This window comes from Geotrypetes seraphini, chromosome 8 (assembly GCF_902459505.1).
Source record: "Geotrypetes seraphini chromosome 8, aGeoSer1.1, whole genome shotgun sequence".
NCBI classification, from domain to species: domain Eukaryota; kingdom Metazoa; phylum Chordata; class Amphibia; order Gymnophiona; family Dermophiidae; genus Geotrypetes; species Geotrypetes seraphini.
Genome location: NC_047091.1, coordinates 152,635,899 through 152,649,195, shown reverse-complemented (window position 1 = coordinate 152,649,195; position 13,297 = coordinate 152,635,899). Strand labels below are relative to the sequence as shown.

At 45.3% G+C, this 13,297-nt stretch overlaps 1 protein-coding gene across 2 annotated transcripts in view; it reads left to right on the top strand.

The window, feature by feature from the left end:
- ATP6V0A2 (ATPase H+ transporting V0 subunit a2) overlaps positions 1 to 13,297 on the top strand; it is a 133,764-nt gene that overhangs the window by 69,101 nt on the left and 51,366 nt on the right. The gene's annotated exons all lie outside the window — the stretch shown is intronic.

Sequence of the window (13,297 nt, the reverse complement as noted above, 5' to 3'; positions counted from 1 at the left end):
GAGTCTGTATATTAAGTGAGCAATCCATCTTCAAACCATTTTCATAAGTGTCAATTACATCTTTCAGTTCCTCCTTCCTCACCAGTGGAGTATAGCTCCCTCTTCAGTTTTTCTTCTGCAAGTGAACAAAGAAGAGGTGTTCTGATCCTACTCTGTTCAGTTTTTATTATTTTTGGGCCTTTTTATTCTGTTTTTGGGAAGATTTGGTGCCAGAGGACCCCATATTTAGGACTACTGCCTGGAAGAGAATGCAGACTCTGTGAGGGTAGATTGCAGTTCACAGAGCAAACCCCAGGGATAACTGATGAGCCAGCCTGCAGGGCTCGGTGTTTGGACCCGTGCTCTTTAACATCTTTATAAATGATCTGGACATAGGTACGACGAGCGAGGTGATTAAATTTGCGGATGATACGAAGTTATTCAGAGTAGTAAAGACGCAGGGGGATTGCGAAGATGCAACGTGACATAATCAAGCTCGAGGAATGGGCATCGACATGACAGATGAGGTTCAACGTGGATAAGTGTAAAGTGATGCATGTCGGTAACAAAAATCTCATGCACGAATACAGGATGTCCGGAGCGGTACTTGGAGAGACCTCCCAGGAAAAGGACTTGGGAGTTCTGATCGACAAATCGATGAAGCCATCCACATAATGTGCGGTGGCAGCAAAAAGGGCAAACAGAATGCTAGGAATGATAAAGAAGGGGATCACGAACAGATCAGAGAAGGTTTTCATGCCACTGTACCGGGCCATGGTACGATCTCAACTGGAGTACTGCGTCCAGCACTGGTCGCTGTACATGAAGAAGGACACGGTACTACTCGAAAGGGTCCAGAGAAGAGTGACTAAGATGGTTAAGGGACTGGAGGAGCTGCCATACAGCAAAAGATTAGAGAAATTGGGCCTCTTCTCCCTCGAACAGAGGAGATTGAGAGGGGACATGATCGAAACATTCAAGGTACTGAAGGGGATAGACTTAGTAGATAAGGACAGGTTGTTCACCCTCTCCAAGGTAGGGAGAACAAGAGGGCACTCTCTAAAGTTGATAGGGGATAGATTCCGTACAAACGTAAGGAAGTTCTTCTTCACCCAGAGAGTGGTAGAAAGCTGGAACGCTTTTCCAGAGGCTGTTATAGGGGAAAACACCCTCCAAGGATTCAAGACAAAGTTAGACAAGTTTCTGCTGAACAAGAACGTGCGCTGGTAGGGCTAGTCTCAGTTAGGGTGCTGGTCTTAGACCAGAGGACCGCCGCGTGAGCAGACTGTTGGACATGATGGACCACTGGTCTGACTCAGCAGTGGCAATTCTTATGTTCTTATGTGTTACTTTGAGGCTTGGGGTTCGGAACCCTGGGAGCCTGCTCGGCTTCTGGCTTATTAGAGGCTTGAGCGCAAACTATAGGATTCTTGTGTGAATTCCTTTGGGTTTCAGGGAGCCGACTACATTTTATTTTCATCCTGTCATACTACCAGGATTGTGGGAGTTGAGTCTTCAGTCGATTCCTATCTGACTGGCAGCCCAAAGATCTCCAGGTATAGACTGTTCCACAAGGATTCGAGGCAGAAAGTTCTCTTCAGTCAGGCTGAAGCAAAGCTAACAGGCAGGCAGTGGCAGCACTGTGAGCACAGCCCATTATTCCCTTTGGGGAAAATAGGAGGGGATCTGAAATTTTGAATTTTAAGGGTTTCTGGGGCCAGAGATGGGGCCTCCCACCTTTAAAACCCTTTCCCCGAGTTTTGGTTTTTTTTTTAACTTTCAGGGAAGCCTTCATGGGCTGTTTTTGGTTCAATTTTTCTGGCAGTGGCCACCTTACATTTTAAACAATCTTTTTATGTAAAGCCACCATATGCCCCAAACCCTCTCGATTTGGCTCAAAATTGACTGGGATGGACTCCTCAGGCTGTTCTACTCCTATATCATTCCAGTTTTGCACTGGATGGTCAGCCGAGGGAGGGGTGGGAGCCTTTGGCTTAGTTTTCTCTGAGTCCTCTAGGGCTGGAGAACAGCAGGGGGGGCCGACTGGTAGGGAGAAAATCCCTCCTGGAGTCCTCAAGTAGCAAAGGTACGAAATGTAAGTGTATGTGCACTGCAGAGCCCAACAGAAGCCAGTCTGAGGTCCTGCAGGGATGTTTGGGGCCTCCTGTCCAAGGATTTACTCCAGAATTTGTGAATCTTGTGTGGAAAGCTTATTTGATGGGCTTGGGACACACTGTGCTGCTTGAGGGCATGCCAGTATCTGACCAGTGAGAGATGCCTCTTTAGGAGTTCTCTCTGCTATGCAGGAGGCTGGCTCCCAGCTTGTGTGACCAAGCTGGGCAGGGCTAGGAGGATTGGAGATCAGGCTCTATGCCTTTATTATCCCAGGGCTCAGCTTCCTTCCTGGAGGAGTCTGGTTCCTTATCAGGGACTGGGAGTCAAGAGGCAATTTTTGCTCTCGACCAGGGAGATGATCCACTGGTATGGTGACTGTTAAAGTCAGCTTCCATCCCACACATCATTATGGATGTGCTTAAGGAGCCTCAGCAGCCATCCACCTCAGTGCATAGTCATGAACAGCACAAATGCTCAGTCCACCTTTTTTCCTTTGCATCCAAACATCACCTTGCTGGTCACTGAACAATGGGAGACTCTAGTAGGCTCCCTAGAGGTGACCAAAACTATGTTCAAACTTTACCCTATGGCTCTGGAATTTCAGCAGCTGTTTAGTCAGCTGAAGGTGAATTCCATGGTGGCTCAAGTAACTAAACGCACCTCTCTAGTGAGGGAGGAGTGATGTTAAAAGATAAGCAAGATCGCAAGGTAGACATGGTTCTTAAGAAACAATAGCAAACCTCATCGATTCACTGGGGAGACAGAGACAATTTTCGTCCCTCACAATGTTCCCTCAATTCTATGCTGGTTCCTCTGCTCAAAGATTTTACTGGTGTCCAGACAGTGGTTTGGCAACTCTAGACAACAGCAACCCTCAGGGTCTCACATTAGCACAACTTCCAAGAAATAACAATGATGCCAGATTCGCTGCTGCACTCCTGCACATTGGTGGGAGACTGTTGGCATTCTGGAGGGAGTGGGAGTGAATTCCCTCAGACTGCTGGGTTCTAGATCTTATTCGAGAGGATCACAAGTTTATTGCCCATCTTCAGATCTGTTGATCAACTCTCTAGCCAATGTCTAAATATTGTTTTTTCTCTTTAAAAATGCACATCCGGGAGGGGGGAGGGGAGAGGTCTGGTATGATAATGAATTTTAATATATAGATATGGGGTTCATGATTGATATTTTACGTGTTGGAAATTGTGATTGATTAGGGGGGAGGGGGGATTAATTCTGTAATGGACATTAATAGAATATTAAGTGTGGTATTTGAGTTGGATACCAATCCTAGATCGAAAGTCTGTAAATGTAGCACTGAGAGTACTGCGCTTCTACATGGAGACTGTTTGTTTGGTCTGTCATTCCGGTGGTAGCTCCGGGGGAATTCCTAGCCTCCCTAGATCTAAAGGAGGTGTACTTTTCATATTCCCCATTTTTCCAGACCACAGGAAATACTTGAGATTTCATGTCCTTCAACTATATTTTCTGATGCAGCCCTGCCTTTGCTCTGGCAACAGCCCCACACACCTTCACTAAGGTGATGGTGGTGATCGCAGCTCACCTCCACAGAATGGGTATACAGGTGCATCCATACCTGGATGTGGATGATTGGCTGAGCAGAGTGCCATCAGTTCCTGAGGGCGAGCAGGCAGTGTGACAAGTTGTGGATCTCCTACAGGATCTGGGCTGGATTGTCAATTTCAAGAAGAGTCATCTAGAGCTGACCCAATGCCTTGAGTATCTAGGAGTTTGCTTCAACAAGGTGAAAGGCCATATCTTTCTTCCTGAGTAATGTAAACATAAACTCCAGAAGCAGATTTTAGATCTCTTAGCAATGCCGAATCTCATAGCTTGGCATTACTTTCAGGTGCTGGGCTCGATGGCAGCCACTCTGGAGGTAGTTCCCTGGGCGAGGGTGCTTATGCACCCTCTCCAGGATGCTCTGCTCTCCAGGTGGTTCCTGAAGAGGCATTCTTTACAGCGGCAGCTTCCCTGGGCAGGGAATGTGAGGAACAGCTTGCTTTGGTAGATCCAATGGGATGCCTTATCAAAGGGCTTACCCCTCCAAATCTCCTCATGGATGACCCTAACAACTATCACCAGCCTGTTTGGCTGGGGAGCCCATTGTGGCAGTCACCCGGTACAGGGTCAATGGACCCTCTTGCAGAGGAAGTGGTCTATTAATAGCTTGGAACTCTGAGCCATATCATTTATTTGATGAGCACCAAGAAAAATATGGCTAGATTGATCTTGGTTCAGAATACGGCAGTGAGATTAGTTTATGGTCTGAAAAAGTATGATTATGTGACTCCTTAATGGCTTTTTGTGGAGGCCCGTGTGATTTTCAAGTTGGGATGTCTATGCTATAACGCTGCCTTTGGAGTAGCTCCATTGTACCTGGTTGACAGGTTCCTTATAATGTCACATAAGAATAGCAGAAAATCACATACCCTCTTTACGTTTCCGTCAGTTAACGGCTGCAAAAGTAAGAAATACCACGAGCATACACTCTCATATCAAGCAGCTTACTATGATAAAGATTTTTGTCCATTGTTCAAGTCCAGCTCTTATTAACACTTTTTAGAAAACTGCTGAAAACTTTTCTCTTTTCCAAATTTCTGACCAATTAGTTCATAATGCTCTTTCATAACATAATTTGTTATCTTCATAGCATAGTTTTTTTGTTAACCGCATTGAACTTATGGTTAAGCAGTCTATAAATCTGTTATGTTATGTTATTGGAACAGTACCTGGAAGGAAAGGCAGTTTGAGTGTTCTTCAATAATGGTACCACGGTAGCTTGCATGAACAGATAAGGGGGCACTAGAAGTGTAGGGTTGGGACACAGCGAACACACACAGGAAGGAAGGAGAAGGAGGCGTTGCCAGTGGATAGCTCCGAACCCCTTTTATTATGCTTCTATGCTATTGACATCATAGTAACTCCCTCGATTACATGTCTAATGATTGGTGGAAACAAAGTCACATGCATTTACATCGTATCACCCTCAACTCTGCACGTAGGCAATGCCTGATTAACATGTTGACAAACCCTGAGTCTCTGCACGTATCCAAGGCCTGTCAGCTGATGTCAATAATAATAATAATAACAGTTTATATACCACAGGACCGTGAAGTTCTATGCGGTTTACAAAGATTAAAAGATGGTACAAATTGATTGAACTTAACAGAGGTGGAAGAAAGTGGTTAAAAGGTCAAGAGAACCATTATTGAAGAGAAAGAGTTTTACGGGTCAGTTGTCTAGATCACAGTTCTTCAACCGCCAGTCCGCGGACCGGTGCCGGTCCACAGAAAATTTCTGCCGGTCTGCGCAGGGCCAGCGAGATCAAGTCGGCAGTTAAATTTCCTGCCGACTGCGGTTCCTCCCAACTAATGTTCCTCCCAGCCTCAGGCGATCAAGATAGGCTGCCAACGTCGGGGCCTTCCCTCTCTAAGTCTCGCCTGTTCGGAAACAGGAAGTTGAAACAAAATAGGCGGGACTCAGAGAGTGAAGATCCCGACGTCGGCAGCGTGTCTTGATCGCCACCCCTGCCGAGTTGCTGAAGAGGGCCGCGGGGAAGTTGCGATTAGACCGGAGAGAGCTGCAGATTCAGGTGCAGGTGGAGGGAGATGGTCAGCGTGTGCGAACAAGATCCTGGGGAGCCTTCACAGTGGCTACCTCCCCTCCCACCAGCTCTCCAATTTGCCAGGGAAGTGATTTACCGGCAACTTCCTGCAGGCAAATACCGAGAGCTGCTGGAAGAGGAGGAAGCCACTGTAGGAGGCTGGGAAGGTCTGGAAAAGGGAGAGCTGTTACTGGACTTGAAGGGAGTTAGAAGGAGAGATGCTGCTGGGAGGGGAGGAGGGAAAGGTATGGGAAGATAGTTAATGTTGGATAGAGGGAGGAGGGAAGGGAGAAGAAGGAGAGATGCTGCTAGGAGGGGAGGAGGGAAAGGGATGGGAAGAGAGTTACTGTTGGATAGAGGGAGGAGGGAAGGGAGAAGAAGGAGAGATGCTGCTGGGAGGGGAGGAGGGAAAGGGATGGGAAGAGAGTTACTGTTGGATAGAGGGAGGAGGGAAGGGAGAAAAAGGAGAGATGCTGGGAGGGGAGGAGGGAAAGGGACGGGAAGAGAGTTAATGTTGGATAGAGGGAGGAGGGAAGGGATAAGAAGGAGAGATGCTGCTGGGAGGGAGGAGGGAAAGGGATGGGAAGAGAGTTAATGTTGGATAGAGGGAGGAGGGAAGGGAGAAGGAAAAAAAGGAAGGAGGGTAGGGAGAAAGAAAAAAGGAAGGAAACAGCTGGCAGGGAGATTACAGGAGGTGAAGGGGGTCAGGGTAGAATGGAGAGATCAGATGAGAGAAAGGGGAGAGACATTGATGCTGGAAAGGGGGTCAGCAGAGAAATGAGAGAGGGATAAAGATGCTAGATCTGGTGTAGGAGAAATAAAAATGAAGAAGGCAGTGAAGCTGGAATGAATGATGTAAAAAGGAGAGAGGAGGATGGACAAGGAAGAGGGGCATAGAAAGAAGTCAGATACATATGGAAGGGGGAGAGGGCAGACATTGGATGGAATGGGCAGATGCTGGAAGGAAAAGAGTGAAAAGAAGATGAAAGCAGAAACCAGAGACAACAAAAGGTAGAAAAAATAATTTTATTTCTATTTTGTCATTAGAATATATCAGATTTGAATTATATATCCTGCTAGAGACATAACTGGGGACTGCAGTATTCTGTTAGAATGATATTTCTATGTAGCATTCTATAATAACTTGGCTTGTTCAGTTTTCTTGATAGTAGAGGGGATATATGTGAAGGGGAGGGGAGACAGGGGTTTTGTTGGTCCGTGCTCTGTATATTTTTATTTATAAAATCACAATTGTTCAGAATATTGTTTCTTTTTATACTTTAATAAAATACGTTCAATATAAAATCATAATTGCGGCTTGTGCAGATGGGATTAGATGGTTTGCGGGGACCGAGCTCGCGGAGATGGGGCGTAAACGGGGTTTTTAAATTTTAGTCCTAGTAGTTTGCCGGTCCACAAAATAATTCTTTTATTTCTGCTGGTCCACGGATGTAAAAAGGTCGAAGAACACTGGTCTAGATATTTCAGGAACAGATGTGTTTTTAGGCGCTTTCTGAATTCCTCATAAGTAGTGGGCGAAAGCAATTGTTCTAGATCTTTACCCCATAATGCTGCCTGATGTGAGAGAAGGTGTTGATGGTGTTTTTTGAGTTTACATCTTCTAACTGGGGGGGGGGAGGGGGGAACCGAAGTTCGAATGTGAGCTTCTCTTATGCCTGTTGGCAGAGAAGGAGAAAAGTTCCAAATAAGGACTAATTAAATTAAGATAAGGGTTAATTTGTGACAGGTAAGGGGGAGAGAGGGAATGATTCAGCATTTCTTTCACAGGGACCAGGAAATCAGTGTGCTGATCTTGCCCTGTTTCAGAATGGCGTTCTCAGCGTCCCCACATAGACGTACTCCCTTTAAGTCTGGAGGTTCAGATATTGTTCCAGTCGGTGGAAGCCCATCTTCCAGTCTGTGCAGGCTGAATTTTTCAGTTGGCAGACTCTAGACCCAGGGGAGTGGTCCCTGTCCCAAAGAGCATTCAGCTTCATTGTGCAAAGATGGGGAAGGTCAGAGATGGACCTGATGGCATTGGCCAAGAACGCAAAAGCAAAATGTTTTTATAGCTGAAGAGGTGATCCGGGAAGCGCAGGGTTGGAAACTTTGGTTCAGTCCTGGCCAGAAGAGAGGCTTCTATGTGTTTTCTCCATGACCCATGGTGGGCCGGGTCATCCACAGAATCGCATCTCACCAGGGACTTGTGATCTTGGTAGCCCCAGATTGGTCTTGCTAGCCTTGGTATATGGATCTTGTGCATCTCCAATGAAACAAATGTCTCAAGCTACTTGTGCATGCAGGTCTTCTCAGTCAGGATCCAATTCCCATGAAGAGCTCAGATCGTTTTAGTCTTATGGCATGACTACTGAGCACACAGCCTTGACCTACAAAGACTATTCTGAGGTAGTCATTGATGCTCTCCGTTGAGCAAAGAAGCTATCAATGTTTGCGGCCTGGAAGGCTTTACATCTCTGGTGCTTCAAAGATCAGGTTGAGCCTTTAACGGTCCCAATTCCTTTGATCCTGGCATTCCTTCAAGCCAGATTAGAAAAGGGCCTAGCAGTGGCATCTCTCGTAGTCCCAGTTGGCAGGCCTCTCGTGCTTCTGAGCTTGAGAGGGAAATCAATCTCTGCCATCTCACCCTGAAGTAACCCAGTTTTTAAAGGGAATGCTCAGGTTGTGACCTCCTGAATGCTGGCTTTTTCGGTCCTGGATTCTTAAAATCGTTCTGAAGGGCTTGTCCAAGCCTCCATATGAGCCTCTCCACAAGGTGTGTCTTCTGTACCTCATGATGAAGATGGTATTCCTGGTGGTGATAGTCTGCATGATGGATATCGGAATTGCAGGCTCTTTCTTACAGAGAGCCATTCCTAAGGATCTCAGAGGCTGGGATTTCTCTGCACACAGTACCTTCTTTTCTACTGAAGGTTGTGTCAGCTTTTCATATCAATCAAGAGGTTCATTTACCTACTTTTTATCCTATGGGTTCGAACAAGCACAATGAGATATTGAAGAGGCTAGATGTGCGAAGTGTTCTATTCCACTACCTGGAAAGGACAAATAGTCTCGCCTTTCTGGCCATCTTTTTGTACTAACTAGTCAGTCCAGACTAGGCAGACCAGCTTCCAAGGTTTCTATCACCAGATGGATTTTCATGGCAATTTCATCAAACACTCAATACTGGAAAAAGTCCCCTTTGTTATCAAACTAGCGTCTTGACTGGACTTTTTTACATAATTGCTTCCAATATGTGTACTCTTAAGTATCACAACAAAGCTCTCAGATACCTGCACTGATCGATCATAGATTTTTAGATCAGTTTAAGCAGGTGGAAGATATCATTCATTGAGCTTTGCCCATGTTTTTAAACTTATACATGCTAACAATAATTTAAAGTGTTTAGTGCAATAAATATATGAGCAAACCCAGCACTTACCTTAGTTACTGCCGGTGCTTCTAATGTGTAGCTTTATTTTGGCCCAACAGGACCCGTTTCGCCAAATTGCTGGCTTCTTCAGGGGTCTACGTTTTTATGAACAGCTCTGCTTCCGTTCCAAAGCCAAAATAGCGCCATTTTTGCTTTGGAACATCGAAGAGAGAGTGGAAAATATGAAAAAGGATCTGTAAAAGTTAGAGGAATGGTCTAATGCCTGGCAACTAAAATTCAATGCAAAGAAATGCAGAGTAATGCATTTGGGGATTAATAATCGGAAGGAACTGTATATGCTGGGAGGTGAGAAGCTGATATGCATGGACAGGGAGAGGGACCTTGGGGTGATAGTGTTCGAAGATCTAAAGGCGAAAAAACAGTGTGACAAGGCGGTGGCTGCTGCCAGAAGGATGCTGGGCTGTATAAAGAGAGGCATAGCCAGTAGAAGGAATAAGGTGTTGATGCCCCTGTACAGGTCATTGGTGAGACCCCATTTGGAGTATTGTGTTCAGTTTTGGAGACCATATCTGGCGAAGGACGTAAGAAGACTTGAAGTGGTCCAGAAGAGGGCGACAAAAATGATAGGAGGCTTGCGCCAGAAAACGTATGAGGAGAGACTAGAAGCCCTGAATATGTATACCCTAGAGGAAAGGAGGGGCAGGGGAGATATGATTCAGACATTCAAATACTTGAAGGGTATTAACGTAGAACAAAATCTTTTCCAGAGAAAGGAAAATGGTAAAACCAGGGGACATAATTTGAGGTTGAGGAGTGGTAGATTCAAGAGCAATGTTAGGAAATTCTACTTTACGGAGAGGGTTGTGGATGCCTGGAATGCGCTCCTGAGAGAGGTGGTGGAGAAGAAAACGGTGACTGAGTTCAAAGAAGCGTGGGATGAACACAGAGGATCTAGAATCAGAAAATAATATTAAATATTGAACTAAGGCCAGTACTGGGCAGACTTGCACGGTCTGTGTCTGTATATGGCCGTTTGGGGGAGGATGGGCTGGGGAGGGCTTCAGTGGCTGGGAGGGTTTAGATGGGCTGGAGTAGGTTTTAACGGATATTTTGGTAGTTGGAACCCAAGCACAGTACCGGGTAGAGCTTTGGATTCTTGCCCAGAAATAGCTAAGAAGAAAAAATTTAAATTGAATCAGGTTGGGCAGACTGGATGGACCATTCGGGTCTTTATCTGCCGTCATCTACTATGTTACTATGTTGGCATGTATAAGTTTAAAACCATGGGCAAAGCTCAATGAATGATATCTTCCACCTGCTTAAACTGATCTAAAAATCTATGACCGTTCAGTGCAGGTATCTGAGAGCTTTGTTGCAATGCTTAAGAGTACACATATTGGAAGCAATTGTGTAAAAAAGTCCAGTCAAGATGCTAATTTCATCAAACAGCCACCTAATTCTGTCAAAACTCATTCGACCAGAAGTGTGGCATCTTCATGAGTGGAGTCCTGGGCAGTTCTGCTCGAAGAGAACCATAGAGAAGCTACTTGGTCTACATACCTTTATAACGTTTGACAGAGTATACATGGCAGCTTGAGAGAACGCTGCTTTTGGGTTCTCAGTATTGTGAGCAGGCTCATCTGTTCCTCCCTAGACATTTGGCACAGAATGAAAGATTAGGTTCTTTCCTGGATAATCTTGTTTCTGCTAATACACACAGGAGTCTATATAGCCCACCCTGTGCATTCTACAGTTCACCTGCTTTCTGCCTCGGACAACTCTGTGGTCCGGAGCTGGAGTTCTTCTCCTGTCGGTTGGGTGAACATGTATGATTAACTTACTAATAAAGTACTGAGTTATTGAGCTTTGCAGTTCCTTATGTATTAGTGCTAGTTGCACACAGCGATTGGTTCATTGATACACTTATGTTGCAAATTTATGCTAATAATTCTTTTTCATGAGTTACAGAGCAGAACAAAAAGGTATGTTATTTCTGGAGAGGTTTCCTCTATCTCACCTCTTTTCTCCTGTTACAGTCCAGCTCAGTTACTTTGGTACAGTATTGGCCTTACACTGTGAAGGAGGAGGAGCTGAAAGATGTGATTGACACCCTTCTGCAAGTGGTTCACGAGCATAGATTGATCACCTAATGTACAGACTCCTGTGTATATTAACAGAAACAAAATTATCCGGGTAAGAATCTAATTTTTCATTATTTTTAATAAACTACTAAATGATCAAATTTTAGTTTTTTTTCTAAAAGAAATTCAGGTTGTATGCTAACTGGGACTATATACAATTTTGATATGGGACTGAATGGTAGACAGATTCATACTAACTTACTGCCAACATCAATAACCATTGCCAAATACTATAGAGCAGCGGTCTCAAACACGCGGCCCGTGGGCCGCATGTGGCTCTCCAGGTTTTTTTTTGCGTCCCGCGGTCTGGACTGGATCATTCTCTTCCTTTTGGAGCAGCAGCGTGTCTGGCCGGCTCGTTCCATTCAAAACCGCGGGTTGGCAGCTCCTTGCGCTATCCACTCCTGCATCGGAAGCCTCTCTGACATCACAACATCAGAGAGGCTTCAGACGCAGGAGCGGATCTCGCAAGGAGCCACCACCCGCGGCTTTGAACGGAACGAGCCGGCCTGACACGCTGCTGCTCCAGTGGCGTACCAAGGGGGGGGAGGTCCGCCCCCCACTGTTCTCCCTAGAGTGCGGCTCGCGGCTCGTCTAGAGCAGTGGTGCCCAACCTGCTTCCCTTCCCTTCTCACTGCTGCCATCGGGGAACAGGCCGGCATCGTGTTCTTTGATCTCCCTGCTTCTCTTCCCTGCAGGGCCGACCAACTCTCGCCACCCGACATCAATTCTGATGTTGAGAGGATGTTCTGGCTAGCCAATCGCTGCCTGGCTGCCCGGAACGTCCTTTCCAACGTTAGAATTGATGTCAGGCGGCGAGAGTTGGTTGGCCCCGTGGAGAAGAGAAGCAGGGAGATCTCGGCCTGTTTCCGATGGCAGCAGCGGCAGCAACCTATTCCCGGCGGCGGTGGCATGGGGGAGGGAAGGAAGAAAGAAAGAAAGAAGGGGGGGGACAGGGAGCCAGAAACAAAGCAAAAAATGGGACACTGAATCAGAGAAAGACATAGAGAAAGAAAGAAAAAGTTGGGGGAGGGAATGAGGTCTGGAGGAGAGGAAGCATACAGGAGGCTGAAAGAAGGGAAGAAATATTGGATGCACAGTCAGAAGAATAAAGTGCAACCAGAGACTGATGAAATTACCAAACAAAGGTAGGAAAATGATTTTATTTTCAATTTAGTGGTTGAAATGTGCCAGTTTTGAGAAAGAAAAGATATTAAACTTTAAATGTGAGTGCTGCAGAAAAAATAGAGTACTTGGAGGGCCACAGAAAAAATAGTTAATGTCTTATTAAAGAAATGACAATTTTGTATGAGGTAAAACTCTTTATAGTTTATATATTTTTCCTTTTAACTGTTAAAGGAAAGTTTTATAAACTATAAAGAGTTTAACCTCATGCAAAATTGTCATTTCTTTAATAAGACATAACTATTTTTTCTGCAGCCCTCCAAGTACCTACAAATGTGGCCCCGCAAAGGGTTTGAGTTTGAGACCACTGCTATAGAGTAACACAAAACCCTGCAAATATGCAGAACCTATGAATAGCAGATCTGCAACATTTCTAGTTGGGGGTTAATGGCAGTAAGGGTTGTGGGGAAATAGAAATGGGATCTATTAAGGGGATTTCAAGTACTTGACTCTCTGCAGGCACAGGTAATTGTTAGGTAAAGCACAGGCTTTCTGTCTTTCAAATTTTTGGTGACACACTGGTGTTGAGCATCATTGCAGATGAAAATTATAAAAGAAACTTTGTGGTCTTCTTTGTTTTATGGTATATACATCGGCTCTTAGTATTTCTGATGTGTAGAGAGTCGGGGGAACCTTTTACTGCTTTGGCATCCGCTGGCTTATTGCAAGATATATTGTAACTTTCTTGTTTGTTGCCCAGCAGGGACCTTATTACTATAGTTCCTGGACCACATTGTCTGTGGGGGGAGGACAGGTTGTTGGTGTTGGGGTTTTCTGTATAAATGAGCAGTCATCAATAAAAATTGTTTGAAAGTAGACACTTAGGTGGCTGTGTGTTTTTATAAAATAGCTTCTAAG